This window comes from Hordeum vulgare, chromosome 4H (assembly GCF_904849725.1).
Source record: "Hordeum vulgare subsp. vulgare chromosome 4H, MorexV3_pseudomolecules_assembly, whole genome shotgun sequence".
Taxonomy (NCBI): Eukaryota; Viridiplantae; Streptophyta; class Magnoliopsida; order Poales; family Poaceae; genus Hordeum; species Hordeum vulgare.
The window spans coordinates 463,769,256-463,791,728 of NC_058521.1; positions in this window are offsets into that span (position 1 = coordinate 463,769,256).

The following is a 22,473-nucleotide window of genomic DNA, read 5'->3' on the forward strand; positions in this document are numbered from 1 at the left end:
ACCCTCCTTATAGCAAAAGAGGGGAGTCAGAGGGCCAACATGGAGCCCACAAGCCGTGCCTAGCAGGCTTGTGGCCTCCTGGTGGCTCCCCTCTGGTACTTCTTCCGCCCAGTATTTTTTATAAATTCCAAAATAATTCCTCGTTGATTTTCACGACTTTTGGAGTTGCGCAGAATAGGTATCTCAAACTTGCTCCTTTTTCAGGCCAGAATTCCAGATGCCGGCATTCTCCCTCTTCATGTAAACCTTGAAAATAAGAGAGAAAAGGCATAAGTATTGTACCGTGAAGTGTAATAACAACCCATAAAGCGATAAATATCAACATAAAAGCATGATGAAAAATGGACGTATCAATAGCCCACTTTCCAACTCTTTGGTCAAAGTTGAGTGTAGTACTTGAAAAACTTTTACTAACATTGTTGTGTGGCTTATGGGCCCACATCTCAATCGAATGGTATTATGATCTTTTACTCCTCTTCTATACTCTGTGTTCCGATCTCTCTTCTCTTTTGGGTTAAAGTCTTTGCTAACTCTAACATAAGGTTCTCGTAATGACGTCAACTCGGACAGCTGATTATCTAGTGTTATTGTTCCGAAAATGTGTTGCACACACTTCCATTTGACATCTTTGAACCTCTTTGTTTTAGATGCATCCCGCAAGACAGCTCGTACGCGTGACTATGGCTCTTGATGCGACTGGGTTCCCAGCCATTCTGGTTGACCTCTTGACGAGGCTGGGATATCCCTCGTACCTCGAGTACACTGTTTACGAGGACTACCATGAGTTCAACCGGGGAGGAGTACCAGGTTGTTGTTCATATCTTCGATCGGCAGGAGATCTCCATCACTGAGCTGCACAGCTTCTGCGGTCTTGGGGTGACGGTTGATATGACATTCCATGATGCTGCCTATATGGATATCACTCGTCTCCATGGAGAACACCCTCGCTTGGAGGATACTGCATTCCGATACATCATGTATGTTCCTGCTGGGATGAGACTAGATCTGACCTCGCTGCCTACACTCCTTACGTGCAGGAGCGTAATGACCGATCCTACACCACTGTATGTGCCACCTACACGAGTCATCTCTATGACCCACATGTTCTCGTAAGGCACACTAAGGCGCTGGATCTTGATGTTTGAGCTTTGACTATTGAGCTGTATGCCACTCGTACTCCTCTTTACGACGCGATGACACAGTTGGTGCCAGTAGTTAGTGCGAGGATCCACCCTGAGTACATCCTTTACCCGCACAGGGAAGAGCTACCACCAGGTTTTGAGTGATCTATTGTGGAGGTCGGACTCCTACATGTGGACCTGTCCTCCTGATAACCCACAAGTATAGGGGATCGCAACAGTTTTCGAGGGTAGAGTATTCAACCCAAATTTATTGATTCGACTCAAGGGGAAGCCAAAGAATATTCTCAAGTATTAGCAGTTGAGTTGTCAATTCAACCACACTTGAAAGATTTAGTATATGCAGCAAAGTATCAGTAGCAAAGTAGTGTGATAGCAACATTAGCAATGGTAACCGGTAGCAGCAAAGTGACAGCAGTAGCGAGAGAGTAACAGTAGCAGCAGTAACAACAGTAGCAGCAAAGTAACATAGCGAGGACCAGTAGGAAAAGACTCGTAGGCATTGGATGGGTGATGGATGATTATGCCGGATGCTATTCATCACGCAACAGTTATAACACGGACAGATAAGTAACTAGCTCCAGTTCATCAATCTAATGTAGGCATGTATTTCGTATGTAGTCATACATGCTTAGGGAAAAGAACTTGGATGACATCTATTGTCCATCCCTCCCGTGGCAGCGGGGTCCTAATGGAAACTACGGGATATTAAGGTTCTCCTTTTAATAAAGAACCGGACCAACGCATTAACACTTGGTGAATACATGAACTCCTCATACTATGGTCATCTCCGGGAGTAGTTCCGGTTATTGTCACTCCGGGGTTGCCGGGTCATAACACATAGTAGGTGACTAAAACTTCCAAGATAGGATCAAGAACACACATATATTGGCGACAACATAATATGTTCAGATCTGAAATCATGGCACTCGGGCCCTAGTGACAAGCATTAAGCAGAACAAAGTAGTAGCAACATCAATCTCAGAACATAGTGGATACTAGGGATCAATCCCCGTCAAAACTAACTCGATTACATGATAGATCTCATCCAACCCATCACCGTCTAGCAAGCCTACGATGAGATTACTCACGAACGGTGAAGAGCATCATGGAATTGGCGATGAAGAAAGTGTTGGAGCATATATCTCCATATGTGGTTTTGGTACCTGATGACAATTCCTATGGACTAATGGTTGCCTTAAGTTACATTTATAGGATTTGTCCATAGGCACTTCTTGAAGTCCATCTGTTGGTTTCAAGGAGTTTATGATGACCAAGATGGTATTCAAGGTATTATCCAAAGAATGTTCATAGAGACACATGGTTGATCAAGATCTCAGACAAAGAGTAAATCAAGATGATCAACACACAAAGCGTACAAGATGTACCGAGAGGGATCAAGTGATCCCATGGTATGGATTTGTCCATGGGAACTTCTTGAAGTCCATCTGTTGGGTTCAAGGAGTTTATATGATGACCAAGATGGTATTCAAGGTATTATCCAAAGAATGGTCATAGAGACACATGGTTGATCAAGATCTCAGACAAAGAGTAAATCAAGATGATCAACACACAAAGCGTACAAGATGTACCGAGAGGGATCAAGTGATCCCATGGTATGGTAAGCATTGTCCATTACGTGTTTGTGTAGTAACCCATGGTCTTCGTGAGAGTTCTATGCGGGGGTTAGGTGTGTTTACATGGGCTTGCGTCAAAGGGAAGATCTCATACAACCCATGGAGTATGACGTCAAGTTGTGATCATCGTCAATGGTTGATCAAGATCTCAGACAAAGAGTAAATCAAGATGATCAACACACAAAGCGTACAAGATGTACCGAGAGGGATCAAGTGATCCCATGGTATGGTAAGCATTGTCCATTACATGTTTGTGTACTAACCCATGGTCTTCATGAGAGGTCTATGTGGGGGTTAGGTGTGTTTCCATGGGCTTGCGTCAAAGGGAAGATCTCATACAACCCATGGAGTATGACGTCAAGTTGTGATCGTCATCAAGATTGCGATGTGCAAGTTCAAGTGGATCATCACGAAGATAGCATGCTTGAAGCTTGCCGTCCATTGTGGCGGCAATGGACTTGTGAAGATATGCTGAAGAGTGGCTCACCCATAGTGAGTATGGGGGAGCAATCAACTAGTCTTCATCAAGCCAACACAATCAAGAAAGGTGGTCCATCTTGAGGAAGCCAAGATCATCATCATCTAGCTCAAGAGGACGAGGTGCAAGGTATAGGTTTGCCCTTGATAGGTTTTCTGGTTAGGATAGATTGTTGTTCTATCAAGGGGGGCTCTCAAGTGAGTAGCTTGATCGTATCGTTCGTTGAGAGCTCAAACCATTTGCATCCTTGCATCATACTTCTTGGTTCTTGTTTGGTGTTTCTCTTTGTGAGTTTTAGAGCTTATGGTCATCTTCGTGACAAGCTCGAGTTCATCGAAAACGGAGTCCATATGCATCTACTATGATGTTTTCGATGTTGGAGTTTTTGCCGGTTCTTCATTCATAGAGATCTCACATCTCTATATCTTTGGCATATTCATAACCGCATGGTCTTAAGGGCTGTTTGGATAGCCCTCGTCGTCCTGAATCCAGCAAGCTTGGGTTTGCTCGATTCGAAGCTCGTATGCGAAAGTTATGGTTGTTTCAGTGGCGAGCGGTAGTACCGCTGGAGTGCCAGCGGTAGTACCGCTGCAGCCAGCGGTAGTACCGCTGGAGCTTGGGCAGAGAGTGGGGGTAACGGTCTGATTCTTTCCCCCACTATATAAAGGGGGTCTTCTTCCCGCTTGGCCTTATCCATCCATTGAGCTCTTGTTCTATCTCCATTGTTGACATTCTTAGAGCTTGATTACTCTCTATCCCTCCAATGATTCTTGCTTGTTCTTGAGGGAAAAGAGAGAGGAGATCTAGATCCACATCTCCACCAATCACTTTCTCCTCTATGTGAGGGGAACCCCTTGGATCTTGATCTTGGAGTTCTTTGTGAGCTCCTTGTTCTTCCTCTCATATTTCTTCATAGCTTTTGTTGTTGTGGAGGGATTTGAGTGTGAGGAACTTGACCACTTCGTGTGTTCTTGCCATTGCATTAGTTGCATCGGTTTGAGTTCTCCACAGTGATACGTGGAAGTGAGAAGTTGAGAAGATTACTACCTTTGGTACTTAGTACCCTTGATATTGTTCTTCGTGGATGCTTTGGCGTCCTAGAAGCTTGGTGGTGTCTCGGAGCTCAATCATTGTGGTGTGAAGCTCCGGGAAGCGTCGGGGTCTCCAATTAGGTTGTGGAGATTGCCCCGAGCAATTTGTACGGGTACCGGTAACCGCCCCCAAGGGTTGCCACGTGTACGGGTTCGGTGACCGCCCCCAAGGGTTGCCATTTGTACGGGTTCGGTGACCGCCCTCAAGGGTCCCTTAGTGGAATCACGGCATCTTGCATTGTGCGGGGGCGTGAGGAGATTACGGTGGCCTTAGTGGCATCTTGGGGAGCATTGTGCCTCCACACCGCTCTAACGGAGACTAGCATCCGCAAGGGTGTGAACTTCGGGATACATCATCGTATCCTCGTGCCTCGGTTATCTCTTGCCCAAACCCTTTACTTATGCACTTTACTTTGTGATAGACATATTGTTTATTGTAATATATCTTGCTATCACTTAGTTGTTTATCTTGCTTAGCATAAGTTGTTGGTGCACATAGGTGAGCCTAGTTGTTTGTAGGTTTTGTGCTTGACATATTAAACGTTAGTTTTATTCCGCATTTGTTCAAGCCTAAACCTTAACTATTTTAAAGCGCCTATTCACCCCCCTCTAGGCGACATCCACGTCCTTTTCAGAAAGGTTGATGATGACAATGGCGACGATTTCCCCTCTCCGAAGCCCAAAGCGGACTCCAGATCTGCCCTCCAGATGAAGAACAGGAGGTGGCGGTGCCTCCATATCGTAAAACGCAATGAACTCTTCTCCTCGATTTTTTTCCGGGCGAGACGGACTAAATAGAGCTGGATTTGGAGGCGGTGGAGCATCGTGGGCTCCACAAGCCTGTCGGGCGCGACCAGGAGGCCCGCGCCTGGTGGGCTTGTGGGCTCACGGCTCCACTTCCTCCGCTGATTCTTGCGCGAGAATTTTTATATATTCCACAAAAAATCTCCGTAAATTTTTAGGTCATTCCGAGAAGTTTTATTTCTGCGCAAAAACAACACCATGGCAATTGTGCTGAAAACAACGTTAGTCCGGGTTAGTTCCATTCAAATCATGCAAATTAGAGTCCAAAACAAGGGAAAAAGAGTTCGGAAAAGTAGATACGACGGAGACGTATCAACTCCCACAAGCTTAAAACCTTGCTTGTCCTCAAGCAACTCAGTTGACAAACTGAGAGAGAAAGAAAAACTTTGACAAACTTTGTTTGAAATTGTTGTTGCAACTATGTCTAACTCATAACCAGAATTTCAGCAAGATCACAAGCTAACCACATAAGAAAATGACATCTATGTCTCACGGTAAACTGATATCAATGGCATAATCAACTAGCGAGCAAATAATAATAAGTCTAAAACGTCAACACTTCAATCAAAACAATCATGAAGCAGTACGAACAGATGGTATCTCGCTAGCTCTTTCTGAGACCACGAAACATAAATGCAGAGCACCTTCAAATACCAAGGGCTGAGTAAACATTGTAATTCATGGCAAAGAAGATCCAGTCACAGTCATACTCAATCATAGTTAAAAGCAAAGCATAAAAATGACAGAGGTGCTCTCTAATTGGTGCTTTTATAAGAGGAGGATGACTCAACGCGAACATAAATAGATAGGCCCTTCGCAGAGGGAAGCATTGATTTGCAAAGGTGCCACAGCTCAAGCTTTGAAAACAGAGATAATAATTTTGGGTGGCATGATTTCATTGTCAATGCAATTACCAAGAGTTCTCACCATCTTCCACGCTACACATGCTATAGGCGGTTCCCAAACAGAAAAGTAAGGTTTTGACTCCCCCACCACCAATCAATCACACTCCACGACTAGCCGAATACTCGCGTGCCGTCCATACCAACATCAATCTAGGGGGAGTTTTGTTTCCAATTATCTTTTTGATTTGAGCATGGAACTGGGCATTCCAATTAGTGGCCCCTTTCTCGTGAATGATAGTGAATAAACACATATCGAGAATAACACGCCTAGCATGGAAGATACTGATAGCCCCTGATACGTATCCAACGTATCTACTTTTCCAAACTCTTTTGCCCTTGTTTTGGACTATAATTTGCATGATTTGAATGGAACTAACCTGGACTGACGCTGTTTTCAGCAGAATTGCATTGGTGTTATTTTTGTGCAGAAATCAAAGTTCTCCAAACGTCCTGAAAATTTACGGGGAGCAGTTTTGGAAAATATCAAAAATATATGCGCCAAGTTCCACCTCAGGGGGTGGGCCAGTGGGCGACAAGCACCTGCTCCGCCACCACCCCCCTGGTGGCGGTGGGCAGGCTTGTGGGGCCCACAGGCACCTGTCGTCCCCAACTCCAGCTCTATAAGCTGTCTTTCGTCCTAGAAAAAAATAAAAAGAGAAGTTTTCGTCGCATTTTCGATACGGGCGCGCCGCCACCACCATTTCTTCAGCTGGAGGGCAGATCTGGAGTCCGTCTTGGGCTCCAGAGAGGGGAAATCATCGCCATCGTCATCATCAACCTTCTTCCCTCTCCAATTCCATGAAGCTCTTCATCGTTCGTGAGTAATCTATTCATAGGCTCGCTGGGCGGTGATGAGTAGGATGAGATCTATCATGTAATCGAGTTAGTTTTGATGGGGATTGATCCCTAGTATCCAGTATGTTCTGAGATTTGATGTTGCTACTACATTGCCATGCTTAATGCTTGGTACTAGGGCCCGAGTGCCATGATTTCAGAGCTGAAATTATTATGTTGTCACCAATATATGTGTGTTTTAGATCCGATCTTGCAAGTTGTAGTTACCTATTATGTGTTATGATCCGGCAACCCCGGAGTGACAATAACCGGAACCACTCCCGGTGATGACCACAGTTTGAGGAGTTCATGTGTTCACCAAGTGCTAATGCGTTGGTATGGTTCTTTATTAAAAGGAGAACCTTAATATCTCATAGTTTCCTTTTGGACCCCTCTGCCACGGGAGGGATGGACAATAGATGTCATGCAAGTTCTTTTCCCTAAGCACGTATGACGACACACAGAATGCATGCCTACATCACATTGATGAACGTGAGCTAGCCACATATCTCTCCGTGTTATAGATGTTGCATCATGAATATCATCCAAACAAATCACCGACCCATTGCCTACGAGTTTGTCCTACTGTTGCTACTGCTATTACTTGTCTTGCTCTGCTGCTACTACTGTTGCTACTACTGTTACTTGTCTTGCTCTGCTGTTGCTACTACTGTTGCTACTGCTGTTACTTGTCTTGCTCTGCTGCTGCTACTACTGTTGCTACTGCTATTACTTGTCTTGCTCTACTGCTGCTACTACTGTTGCTACTGTTGTTACTTGTCTTGCTCTGCTGCTGCTACTACTGTTGCTACTACTGTCGCTTGCTACTGTTGCTACTTGCTACTGCTGTCACTACTGCTGTTCCTTGCCACTGCTATTGCTCGTTACACTACTACTACCTGCTACACTGTTGGTTCACTTACCGTTGACGGGAATTGACAACTTCCGTCGACGCGGCAACGAAGGCGCCATTGATACAATTGTTAGGAATAGTCTGCTGTCAACAGATCGTTTCTGACACCGTTGTTACCATATTACTTTGCTGTTACTACTGTGCTTGCATATACTAATCTTTCAGGTGTGGTTGAATCTGACAAATTCAGCTGCTAATACTTGAGAGTATACTCTCACCTCCTGAGGCTTATCAACAAATTGGGTTGAATACTCTACCCTCGAAAACTGCTGCGAACCCATGCGCTGGTGGGCCGTCAACAACATTCTTCTAGTTTCATTACCGGGGAGTGCTTTCAGCATTCTTCTGGTGCCGTTGCAGGAGAAGGTTTGTTGTTGTAAGCATTCGTCTAGTTAACGCCAGAGATTGCACGATCAACATTTTTCTGGCGCCGTTTGCCGGGGAGGTATTGCTATATTCTCTAAGTTACTTGGGATTTATATCTGCTGATCACTATGAAGAATCTGAAGGATCAGAAGACCAAAGTCTTTCCCTCAACTACGAGGGGAGGTAAGGAATTGCCATCTAGCTCTACACTTGATTCACCTTCAGTTACGAGTAAGTTTGCGACATCACCTCCTGCTAGAAATCTTGATATGTCGCATGTGCTTGATGATCTTGTGATACTACTGCTAGAGATGCTACGCTTGATACTATGCCTCATGATGCTATGCTTGATACTATGCTTGATACTGCTAGAGATGTTATGCTTGATACTATGCATGATACTGCTAGAGATGCCATGCTTGATACTGCTTTGCCTGATGATGCTAGAGGTGCTATTTTTCCTGATGATGCTATGCTTGATACTGCTAGAGATACTACTTTGCCTGATATTCCACTAGGAGTGTTCCTTGATGCTCATATTGCTAGAGTTATTGCCAATGCTTGTGATGCTTCTGATACTGCCGATGCTATTGAGATAGAACCTGCTTTTGCTCCTGTTAGATCTAGGTCTCCTAGATATGAATTGCCTAATATACCTGAGGGTTACGTTATGGAGGGAGAGATAGCTGAGGATTTTCTTGCTTGTAAGGATGCCTATGACGCTGAGAAATTAATTCTCAAGTGGAAGGAAAAATCTCGGGAAGCTAGGATGAAAAATGACCCGAAGTTTGCCACTTCGCCTATCTTTGTCACCGATAAGGATTATGAATTCTCTGTCGATCCTGAGATAATCTCTCTAGTCGAATCTGATCCTTTTCACGGTTATGAGTCTGAGATGGTCATAGCCCATCTTGCCAAACTATCCGAAATAGCCAACCTTTTCACTGATGAGGAGAAGATCCGCCACTACTATACCCTTAAGTTGTTTCCTTTCTCTCTAAAAGATGACACTAAAGTCTGGTTCACCTCTCTTGCTCCTCGATGTGTGCGTAGTCCCCAGGACATGGTCTATTACTTGTGTGAGAAATATTTCCCGGCCCATAAGAAGCAAGCTGCCTTGCAGGAAATATACAACTTTGCTCAACTCCAAGAAGAGAGTCTTCCACAAGCTTGGGGGAGGCTCGTCCAGCTACAGAATGCTTTTCCTGATCACCCTCTTAAGAAGAACGAGATACTTGATATCCTCTATAACGCACTTACCGATGCCTCTAGAGACTACCTAGATAGTTGTGCCGGTTGTGTTTTTAGGGAACGAACTGTAGAACAATCTAAGACCCTGCTGAATAACCTCTTGATCAACGATAATGCTTGGACTATTCCCGAACCACCTCCTAAGCCTACTCCTAAGAAGAGAGGTAATCTATTCCTCAGTCCCAAAGATATGCAAGAAGCCAAGAAATCTATGCAAGAGAAAGGCATTAGATCCGAAGATGTCAAAAATCTACCACCTATCGAAGAGATCCATGGTCTCGATAACCCGACACAGGTAGTAGAAGTAAATTCTCTGCGTAGGTTTGATGAGAGTGATATTCCTTTTGATAAACCTGCCAGCCTATGCTTTGATGAATTTGACAACTTTGTTGCCAAACAACAGAGTTTCAATGATTATGTTAGCAGACATTTGGAACGAAGTACTCGTATGCTTAGCCATTTAAGTGCTTGTGTAGACAGAAATGTCAATACTCTGAAGCTTCTGAGTAAACATGCCTCTATGATTACTACTCAGGTAGAACAAGTACTTAAAGCTCAGAATGACTTGCTCAATGAATTAAATGACAACTCTGTCAAAGTCATTACTAGAGGAGGCAAAATGACTCAGGAACCTTTGTATCCTGAAGGTCATCCTAAGAGAATTGATCAAGATTCTCAAGGAATCAATGCTGATACACCTAGTCATCCTAAGGAGAAGAACAAGCATGATAGAAACCTCCACGCCAGTTCACCAAATACTGCCACACCTGAAGAACTTAATGATATTTCTGCGTCTGATGCAGAAACACAATCAGGTGATGAACATGAACATGGTGACAATATTGTTGGGGATATTACCTGCGGATGACCCGCCCTAGTTGGGCCGGGTCATCCATTGGGTGATTCACCCAAACATTTAGTTGGGCCTCGTTTTGGCCGAATCAAGGTTGTATGACGGTTGTGGCTCTTGGAAGGTCTCCAAGCTTCAGAAGATGGCGACTTAGAGACCACGGGGGTCACGAGTTGTAGGAAGGAAAGAGTCCTCGTAAACCCTAGGGGACCGACCTGTATATAAAGGCGAGTCCCGGGGGACAGAGAAGAGGTTAGAAATCATCAAGTGCTAGGTTTGGCGAATTATGCCCCCCTTGTAATCGAATCCACATCAATACACACAAAAGCAAGACGTAGGCTATTACCTCCTCTCGAGGGGCCGAACCTGGGTAAATCGCCGTGTCTTTCCCGCTTAACCCCTTTGAGTCGCCACCAAGGTGCGATGGCTCCAGTATTAAGTCCTTTCACGAGGACATCTGCCGTGACAAAACCACGACAGTTGGCGCCCACCGTGGGGCCTACGCACGGTGGAGTTGAGTTCTCAAAGGGATCCCTACCAGGGTTTGGGAGTTACGCGACGGGGCTCATGACTCGGAGCTGCCGCGGGATAACCTACATTGACAACCAGCAATGGGGACCTGAAGCGGATTCGATTGAATCTGGTTACAGGGTCCCCTTCGGCAAGATCAACATCTTCATCGGCATGATCGGATCATCCGCGCGTGAGCCGGACGTCTCCACCGACATCGTCGAGCCGGCCAGGTACGTCCGCCAAGTCATAACGCCAAATCTGACTCGCCCGGTCTTTGTGGGGTTCACGCAGGGATCGGAGGAGCCAGAACGCTCGGCGACTCAGGAAACTACACCGGTCAACTCCGATGACGAATCATCCATGGGTGACTCAGATTCAATCCGCTCTCTGCATGGGGATTGTCCTGGGAGCTTGTCGCTAGCCACGGACCCGGAAATCCTTGACCGAACTCGCCGCCAGATCGCCATCTACATGGCTGGGGCGACTCAGCCCGTACAAAACCCCACTGGAGGTGATGGAACCGGCGAGGCGTCCAGGAGTCCGGCCGCAGTCCTGGTGGATTTAGCGGCGGAGATCACAAGGCTAATGGCGACTCCCCTCACACCAGAGAACCAAGAAGGGATAAACACGGAGCTGGCGAAACTCAGAGAGGCGGTGGCCAAGGCTCATCGGGACGCCGAGATGGAGTCCGCCAGAATCGAGACTCGGCAAGCTCAAATCATGGCCGAAAGGATGCGCTTAAACACTGACAACTGGCGGCTCGAGAGACAGTAGCGCGCGTCCGACGCCGTCCATCAGCGGAGACACCAGGGTCGCCTGCCCCATGACCTCAATCTGACCCGCCTGTTCGACACTCCATGAACCCCTGGGACGGGAGCCGCCCCGGCAGGAGGACCGGGTCGCCCACCTAACCCGCCGGCTCAACCGGTTGGGGAACACATTCCCCGGTTCCGGACGCCTCAAGGCCACTTCTCCAACCCGGTGGATAACATGCTTGCCGCAACCCGCCATCTGGAGTCTCTCCTGATTCATGGCAACACTCCTGCTGAGATAGAAGCAAGAAATGCCATCGAGACGTTGAAGACGGCGGTGGTTCAAAACGCCCAGTTCTCACATAGCCTCGGGAGATTACATTCTACCCCTCAGGCAAGTTATACCAGGAGCAGACCAGAGGACCAACCTGCCGTAAACAGCGGGCCGCGACACGTCCCACAGGACAACCCGCCCGAACGGAACCCGCCGGGCCGGGACCTCCCGAACATCCAAGATGCCCCGGCCCCCCTCATTGGGGGCGGAGGGCGAGTTGGGGTACCATGCTTGTCCCCGGCCCTTCAGAACGAAAAGATGCCCAAAGACTTCAAGGGACCAAGGAAAGTGCCTAATTATACCCCAGACCTCGAGCCGACGTCATGGATCGAGAGTTATGGGATCGCCATGGACATGCTCGACGTAAACGAGGCGGTTTGCGCCAGATACTTTACGATGATGCTCGAGGGGTCGGCTCGCACTTGGCTGAAAAACTTACCTCCCAATTCCATCCAGTCCTGGGGCGAGTTAAGGGAGCGCTTCATCAAAAACTTCCGAAGAACTTGCAAACGTCCAATGACGATCGTCGATCTACATCACTGTGTTCAGCACCCAGATGAGTCGGCCCACCATTGGTCACGGCGGGTTGCAGAAATTATTCATTCGTCAGATGATATTACGGCGGCTCAAGTTGTGCTCATCCTCGAGCACAATTGTGATTACGAACCCTTGGTGCAGAAATTAGGGCGGCTCAAACGAAAGGTCCAAGACATGGGCGAGCTGATGGACACCCTCACTAGATATGCCGAGGCCGATGATACCAAAGATCCCGGCGAGGATGGCAAGGCTAATTCGCCTAAGAAGGGCGAGTCATCCAAAAATCACACCCGGTTCCAGGGGCGTAACCGTCACAATCAAGGGACCAATGGCAAGCGGAGACCATAGGAGGAGCCCTCGGATTTAGTCGCCAATACCAACGCCAATAACGGCAAAAAGAAGAATCGAGGTTTCAGTGGGAAGAGGCCACGTAACTATGAAGAGCTACTCAAGGGCCCTTGCCCGCACCACGCCACGGCTGATGGCCCGGCGAGCCACTCTTGGGAAAACTGCTTCGTGATGCGAGAGTTTCGGGCGGAGGCAGTCAAGAAGAGTCAAAACAAAGACCCGGACCAGCGCCAGGAGCAAAGACAGAACCCCTTCGGCGGATTTCCCAAGAAGGGGGCTCAGGGAGGCCCGCAGCTAGGCGGCGGCCAATACCCGGTACACCACCAGCGCCGGTACAACCCGCCAGGGGTCTTCCAGCAACCACCCCCACAGGGGGCTCCGCAGGGTCAGGACGATAATGGAGGCTTCCGTAGCAACCCCAAACAGTTAAGTAACGGGCAGTACCATGTTTTTACCACTAATGCTTGCAGGCGTGATAAGAAGGTGAGTCACCGGGCGTACAGTGTATCTGAACCGGCGATTCCCAGATACCTCCATTGGTGTGAGCAGACCATAACATGGAGCAGGGAGCATCAATTTCCTATACTTCAACACCTTCCAAAGGATGAATCTATTGGAGAAAGACCTGATGCCTTCAACCACAGTTTTCCACGGAATTGTCCCAGGCAAGTCGGCTTATCCCATAGGCCGGGTCAGGCTCACAGTGGCATTTGGAACTGCACAGTATTATAGGTCGGAGTCTCTAATTTTCGAGGTGGTCAAATTGAAAAGCCCCTACCATGCGTTGTTTGGGCGACCGACTTACGCCCGCTTCATGGCTCGCCCGTGCTATGTCTACCTCAAGCTAAAAATGCCTGGTCCCAAAGGACCCATCACAGTTGATGGAGATAGAAGGATCGCAAAGGAATGTGAAGAAGGGGATGCGGCTTATGCGGAAGTCGCCTGTGCTGCGGAAGAGCTCAAACACCATCGGGCCAATGTTGACCCGACAGAAATGTCACCCCTGAAGAAGCCAACTACAGACTCTGAGTCGCCCCTCAAGTTCAAACCAACGGATGACACTAAGACAATCGATTTTGTGCTTGGCGATTCATCCAAGCAGTTCACCATTGGGACGGGTCTGGACCCCAAATAGGAAAGCACGCTCATCGAATTCATCCATGAGAATCGGGACATCTTTGCATGGAAACCTTCTGACATGCCTGGTGTGCCGAGAGAATTCGCTGAGCACCATCTTAATGTTGACCCAAAGTGCAAACCCATCCAGCAATACCTTCGGAGATTTAACGAGGAGTGACGCAAGGCGATTGGGGAAGAAGTCGCCCGTCTTTTAGCCGCCGGTTTCATCGTGGAAGTTTTTCACCCCAAATGGCTGGCTAACCCGGTTTTGGTACTCAAGAAAAATGGTACTTTTCGTATGTGTATTGACTACACGGACCTCAACAGAGCTTGTCCAAAAGATCCCTTCGCTCTTCCCCGCATCGAACAAATCATTGACTCTGTGGCGGGATGCGAACGATTGTGCTTTCTGGATGCCTATTCGGGATATCACCAAATCAAGATGGCCGTGGAAGATCAAGAGAAAACGGCCTTCATAACCCCCTTCGGGGCCTTTTGTTATGTGTCCATGCCCTTTGTACTCAAGAGTGCGGGGGCGACTTATCAACGCTGCATCCAGAATTGTCTTCGTAACCAAATTGGTCGCAACGTCCATGCTTATGTCAACGATATTGTGATCAAGACCCGCCAGGGGGAGACACTACTGGAGGACCTCAAGGAAACATTCGATAATCTACGGGTGTATCACATGAAGCTAAATCCCACCAAATGTGTTTTTAGTGTGCCTGCAGGGAAATTGCTGGGTTTCCTGGTATCGGAGCGCGGCATTGAAGCTAATCCGGACAAGATCGAAGCGGTTACGTCCCTTGGAAAGCCGGCGAACGTTAATCAAGTTCAGCGACTCACGGGTCGCATTGCGGCCCTAAGTCGTTTCATGAGTCGCCTAGGGGAGAAGGCGATTCCCCTTTATCAGTTATTGAGGAAATCCAATCGATTTGTTTGGACAAACGAGGCAGACGAGGCGCTTGAAGCCCTGAAGCGCCAATTAGTCAACCCGCCAGTCCTGGCCGCCCCGACTGAAAAAGAGCCCATGCTTCTGTATATCGCGGAAAATTCCAAAGCAGTAAGTGTGGCGGTGGTCGTTGAGAGAAAAGAGGAAGGGAAGGAATACCCAGTGCAACGCCTGGTATATTTTATCAGTGAGGTGCTAACTCTTTCCAAGCAGCGGTACCCACACTGACAGAAATTGGTGTATGAGGTGTTTATGGCGAGCCGAAAACTTAAGCATTATTTCCAAGAACACCCTATCACAGTGGTAAGCTCTGCCCCCCTTGGGGACATCATCCAGAATCGGGAGGCAACAGGGCGAATCGCCAAGTGGGCGATAGAACTTGGGCCCCATCACATACAGTACACTCCTCGCACTGCCATCAAGTCCGAAGCGTTAGTTCATTTTGTCAACAACTGGACGGAGTTACAGGCTCCGGAGGACCGGCCCGATCTCACTTACTGGACTATTTATTTTGATGGGTCTAGGCAGCTGGAAGGCTCGGGGGCTGGTGTGGTGTTGGTATCCCCTCAAGGAGATAAGTTCTGTTACGTTCTCCGACTCATGTTTCCGTGCACTAACAATGCAGCGGAATACGAAGCTCTGCTTCACGGCTTGCGACTCGCCAAGGAGATGAATATAACATGGGTCAGATGTTTTGGCGACTCTGATTTGGTGGCATAGCAAGTTTCGGGTACCTGGGATTCTCGGGACCCCACGATGGTGGCCTACAGGCGGGCTGTGTCTGATGTAGCGGATCATTTTCATGGCTATCGGGTGGACCATATTGATCGGCGCCTCAACGCGGCTGACGCCCTCTCACGACTTGGCTCCCAAAGAAAGCCGGTCCCTCCTAATGTTTTTCCGGATATCTTACATAAACGATCCGTGATTTTACCATCAGAGGAGGAATTGGTGATACCGGATCCTGAGTCTCAGCTCGTGGCAGCCCTCCATGTCACTCCGGATTGGGTTCTCCCTTATCTGGCTTATCTCGCTCGGGGCGAGTTACCGGCCGACGAAGTTTTGGCTCGCCAAATCGTTCGGCGCAGCAAATCCATGGTCATCATCAATGGCGAGGTATATAAACGGAGCGCCTCTGGAGTCTTTCAGCGATGCGTTTCCTCTGAAGAAGGATGCATAATCTTAAATGACATTCATTCCGAAGATTGTGGGCATCATGCCGGGTCACGTTCTTTGGTATCGAAGGCTTTCCGTCATGGATTCTTTTGGCTGATGGCTCATGCAGATGCAGAGGATATAGTTCGTCGGTGCGAAGGGTGCCAGCATTACGGGAGGCAGGCTCATGTGCCGGCTCAAGAAATAAGAATGATTCCTATTACTTGGCCTTTTGCAGTCTGGGGGCTGGACATGGTCGGCCCCTTTAAAATGTCCTCTAACAAGAAGACCCACTTGTTGGTGACAGTTGACAAGTTCACCAAGTGGGTTGAGGCGGAACCTGTTGGAGCTTGCGATGCGGAAACGGCGGTCAAATTCTTGAAAAGGCTGATTTTCCGGTTTGGATATCCGCATAGTATCATTACTGATAATGGTACTAACTTGTCCCAAGGGGCGATGCAGGAGTTTTGTCGTCGAGAACACATCCGACTTGATGTTTCTGCAGTCGCTCACCCACAGTCTAATGGGCAGGCAGAGAGGGCGAATCAGGAAGTTTTGCGTGGGATTAAGCCCCGACTCATGGTTCCCCCGAAAAAAACCCCAGGATGTTGGGTTGAAGAATTACCTTCGGTGTTGTGGAGTATTCGGACCACCCCGAACCGATCCACGGGTTTCACCCCTTTCTTTCTGGTCTATGGAGCAGAGGCTGTTCTCCCTACTGACATAAGGCATGACTCACTTAGATTCGCCGCATATGTGGAACAAGACAATGAGCTGGCACGTCAAGATTCTTTGGACGCTTTAGAGGAGGCGCGTGACCTGGTTGCGGCTCGTTCGGCTATCTACCAGCAGGATCTGCGGCGTTAGCATAGTCGCCGGGTTAAGAGTCGGACTTTTCAGGAAGGCGACTTGGTTCTTCGGTTGATACAAGATCGAGTCGGCATGCACAAGCTATCACCACCTTGGGAAGGGCCGTTCGTCATCAGCAAGAATCTCCACAATGGCTTTTATTATTTGGTGGATCTCCAGCCTAATCGGCCAACCACGGAGGCTGAGTCAACTCGCCCCTGGAATATTGCCCATCTGCGGCCTTATTACACTTGAGCTCTTAAGCTCTACACTTTGTAAGTTTTTTCAATTTCATTATGAAGTAATAAAGTTACAAATACTCCCTAGCTTGGGGGCTTCTTCATTACACAGCAATTGTGTCACCCTGTTGCGACCTTATGAGCCGACAGAATCATGCATTTAGGGTGTGTGCTTGAGCTTTCTGACTCGCCTCATCCTGTCGTGACCTTATGAGCCGACGAAACCTGCATTTAGGGTGTTAGCACGAGCTTTCTGACTCGCCTCATCCTGTCGCGACCTTATGAGTCGACGAAACCTGCATTTAGGGTGTGTGCACGAGCTTTCTGACTCGCCTCATCCTGTCGCGACCTTATGAGCCGACGAAACCTGCATTTAGGGTGTGTGCTTGAGCTTTCTGACTCGCCTCATCCTGTCGCGACCTTATGAGCCGACAAAACCTGCATTTAGGGTGTGTGCTTGAGCTTTCTAACTCGCCTCATCCTGTCGCGACCTTATGAGCCGACGAAACCTGCATTTAGGGTGTGTGCTTGAGCTTTCTGACTCGCCTCATCCTGTCGCGACCTTATGAGCCGACGAAACCTTCATTTAGGGTGTGTGCACGAGCTTTCTGACTCGCCTCATCCTGTCGCGACCTTATGAGCTGACGAAACCTGCATTTAGGGTGTGTGTATGAGCTTTTTGACTCGCCTCATCCTATCGCGACCTTATGAGCCGACGAAACCTGCATTTAGGGTGGGTGCACGAGCTTTCTGACTCGCCTCATCCTGTCGCGACCTTACGAGCCGACGAAATTGTTGTTGCTATTTTTTCTTCGTGGCATAATCTCGAGGGTTTTTAAGCCTTTTTTTTGACACCTATTGATAATATTTATTATTTGTTGTGATTTCACATATGTTATTTTCAAAGCTTAAGTCACAAGGGTGATCAGAACTGTTTCATCCATGGCAAATTAAGCATCATAAAAGATTCTTATAAAGGCGGGTCAAATATTTCAAATCGCCTTAAGGGCGATATAAAGATTATTGCAAAAGGTATCACCAAAACAGTACTTACTTATGGGAAAGACCTATTACATGGCTCTCAGGCCAAAATCAATAAAGTTTATTTTGTCGGCGCCTTAGGATCATCCTGATGTGCGCTTTGGCCGACTTCGATTTGCAAGTCGCCCGGTACCCAGTTGCACTTAGCCAAAGCTGCGAAGTCGTCTTCATCAGTCAGGATTGATGCCGAGTCTGCTTCCAAGTCGAAAGGGTTCTTGGGTCGCCGAGTAGTTAGACTGGTCGTCACAAAGGTTGGCGGGTTGACCTTCTTGTTTTTGCTATCATAAGCCGCCTGATACTTTGATAAATCAAGGCTTGCTGCGAGTTGGGTTGCTGCCAGCCGGAGTCCTTGACGACACGTTGATAGTCCTCTTCAACAAATTCTGATCCATCGTCTTTAAACTGAGGAAAGCCTGCTGCTACCTCTTCCAGGTTGATTTCTGGAGCATACGCCAAGCAGCAACTCAGGGTAGTCAGAACACCCTTTCGGGCGGCTGACCGAGTTAACTCGCCAATCTGAGGGGGAAGTGTGGATAAGCAGCCAAGCACCTTCTTTATGGAAGTTATAGGTTCTTTGGCACCCATCACAGCTTTAACAGTCAAGACACTGCCTGTGTACAATTGCTCTGTCAGCGTGTAAATCGCCTTCAGCATCAGCACGTAGTCTTCTTGAAGGTTGGCGGCTCTCAGACCTGAGCAAGGAATCATGATGATCAGCGACTTATGATAAGACTTATTTAAAAAAAAGAGAAGTGGAGATCAAAAGTTTAAGTAAGCTTACCGAAGACGGCTTGCGTCATGTTGGAGATATGACGCTTCAAGCCGGACAATTCCTATTGTACAGTGGCCAGCCTGGCTTCAGCCTTCTCTGCTCTTTTCACGGCGGCATCTTGGTCAACCTGAGCTCTTTTCAACTCGGCCTTGAGTTTCTCCTATTCGGCCAAGGCCAATTGACATCTCTCCTCCGACTTAGCTCGGGCGTCTTGTTGACCAGATAAGTTTCTCTTTAAATCGCCCATCACCGATTTGGTCTGAGCAAGTGTTTACTGTTGAAAGTACAAAATAAGGGCAAGTCTCAGAACTACTGCAAGCAATACCCTCACACTTGGGGGCTAATGTATAATTTTTTCAGATAAAATTATACAAAACCAAGACCCGATTCATCTTTTTACTGATGACCCGGCCCTTGGGGGTTACTGGTCGCAAAGTTTTTTCTAAATTTTTCAAGACCCGGCTGATCTTTTTACTGATGACCCGGCCCTTGGGGGTTACTGGTCACAAAGTTTTTTCTAAATTTTTCAAGACCCGGCTCATCTTTTTACTGATGACCCGGCCCTTGGGGGTTACTGGTCGCAAAGTTTTTTCTAAATTTTTCAAGACCCGGCTCATCTTTGTACTGATGACCCGGCCCTTGGGGGTTACTGGTCGCAAAGTTTTTTCTAAATTTTTCAAGACCCGGCTCAGATTTTTACTGATGACCCGGCCCTTTGGGGTTACTGGTCGCAAAGTGTTTCTTAATTTTTCAAGACCCGACTCATCTTTTTATTGATGATCCGGCCCTTGGGGGTTAATGGGAATAATATAGTATAACAAAACTTACCTCATGTTTATTTTTTAACATCCGCAGCAGAATTTTCTCCATCTCATAGCTCGCCTCCAGGCGACTTGCAAAGCCAGAGCAGAGTTCCTTAAACTCCAGATTTTCATATTCGGAAAGCTTCGCTTTGGAGAGCTCAGACTCGGGAATGGCTTGAGAGGACGATGCTACATGTTTGGACAAAATTGTTGCCGCCGGCTTAGAAAAGCCGGTGCCAGTAATAACCACAGCATCTGGGTCTTCTGTTGTCATCAATGGACTTGGCGGCTTAGGGGTATCCATTGTTTCCTTCGGCGACTCAGGAAGATCCATTTGATTTTCAGGCTCAGTTTGATCCGGGTTGTCTTGAGTCGGAGTTGATTCTTTTATGGGTTCTGAAGTTGCGACAGGAGTTGATCCAGTGGTTTTCCTTTTCTTGGCTTGTGCCCTAAAAAGAGGGAATAAGAACATTAAAGAACTGAAAGTTCATTACTCTCAAGATTCAAAGCAAGGTTATCAAAAGACTTACCCTGGAACTCGAATCATTGGTGGAAGTGTAGACATCACTGAGTCGCCAGATGTGGGAGGAGAATCCTGGAAGAATTATACGTCAATAATACAGGCGGGTTACAAGCGTGGTCCAAAGAGACATGAAGAATTGTTATTCATAAAGTACCTCGTTCGTTTTCCTTTTGTTCGTTGCTGGTAAGCCGGATACCAGATCGTCGGAGTGACTTCGTGTTTTCCGATTTGAGGTATGCTGTGCTTTCTTCAGTAAGAAATTTGGGTCCAAACAAGCATTTGGATGTGAGAAGGGAACTTTCCCACAAATTCGCCTGGTCGGCTTAGGTGGAGAAGGAGATGAAACGGAGGAAACAGAAATTACCTCAACAGAGTCCTCCTGGCTTTCGTTGTCTTCATTCTATTACAAGGAGAGGGAAAGATATAAATACAAAGGTTAACAGTAATGGATGGCGAGTGAAAAGAGGAGAAATTTTTACCTCCGAAAGTGCATCGCCGACTTGAGATTCATCGACTTCGGATGGCTTAGCCGCAGCAGATTTGCCCTTACCCTTGGTTTTCTTTGAGGGCGGATTAACATTTTTCATGGCTGGCCTTTTGGGCTTCCTGGACCAGAACTTATCGCCTTTCTGAAATGGCATATGTTATGAAACCACAATACAAATGAAGCGTAAAGAGTAAAGACCAAAGGCGGGTTAGGTTTGTTCACCTTGGGCGCCGGGTTAATTTTGCAGAAAGGCTTGAGGCCGATTTGGCCGCATTTTCCCGCAGGCTCGCCGGTCAGCTTTTTGATAATCGTAACAATGTCCTTTTCTGTTAAAGCCGTATGGAAATAACATTGAGGATGATCCAGGGTGCCATCAAATTCACAAATCAGACCGTCCCGGCGGCTCAGAGGGAGGATACGCCATTCGACCCAACAGCGGATTAGGTCGATCTCAGTAAGGCCGTTGTTCGTCAAAGATCTTACTTCAGACAGTATCGGGATGAATTCCGATTCTTCCTCCTCGGTGAGCTTGCCTGGAAGCTTGAAGTTGGTTGGAAGGCGAGTTGGCCTGTAGCCCAGAAGTTTGTTTTCGCTGGCAGGAGACGTCTCTTCACAGTAAAACCAAGACTCGCCCCAACTTTTGGGATGGCTAGGCATGGCGAGTGAGGGGAACGGGCTATCCCTGCGGCGTTGGACATTGACGCCGCCGAGTTCCAAGTTGGGGCCGTTGTGGAATTCCGTTTGGCAATTCAGATGGAAAAAATGCCAGAATAAAGGAACAGAGGGCTCAATGCGCAGATAAGCCTCACAGAAAACTTGGAATTGGCACAAGTTACTTATGGAATTGGGTCCCAAATCCTGGAGACGGACATTCATGAAAGTCATGGCGTCCCTAAGAAACTTTGATCCGGGCGGCTTAAAACCTCGCTCCAGGTGTTCAACAAAAATGACTATCTCCCCTTCTTTGGGGTTAGGGAGATCTTCTCCGAACCCGGTGCGCCACCAATAACATCCTGAGGATCCAAGCTGCCCGTTTTCACATAATCGGCTAATATGGTGTCATCGACCTTGGTAGGAAGCCAGTCACTTTTGAAGACGGCGCCCATGCTACAAATAAGTAAAGTATGAAATTACATGCCTTGAACATCTATTGTATGGGATGAAATCAGTTCGTTTGACTCGCCGAGTACTTTGATTAAGGAAGGGTTTTGACCCGCCAGATCGAAGGGCCGAGTTGGATCACTATGGCGACTTACGGAGTGTGGCTATTCACAAGGGCTACGTTCTAAAGATGGTAACGCATTCGTTTGAAGTGCCACGGTATAAAGCCTATAAACAACTTTTTGCAAACAGTAACTAAAGAATGGATCTACCAGGCAGACGAGAAAATCTAAGAAAAATGACTGGACGCAACATTTTATTATCAGATGACGCCCTTCGCTTGGTGAAAACATTATTCTCAAAGATTCACAAGTAGAGGCGGATAAGTAAAGGTATTTGAAACATTAGCTATCCTATCAACATTCATGCTGATCGGTTCAGAGTAAGCGACGTCTGTACGCAAGGAGCATCAAGAACATGGCAATGGCTGGAGTTTCAAGCGGAGATTGAATCTACTCCTAAAAATGGGTGGAGGCCTAACCTGATGCTTTTGGGTAAAAGGAGCTGACGGTGATGGAGTTTGTTGGAGAAGCACGGGCGTCCCGTCGAGCGAGGAGATCTTCGACGGCGGCGGAGTTCGTGGTGAATGGCGAGGTGGTCGACGGTGATGCAGTCGACGA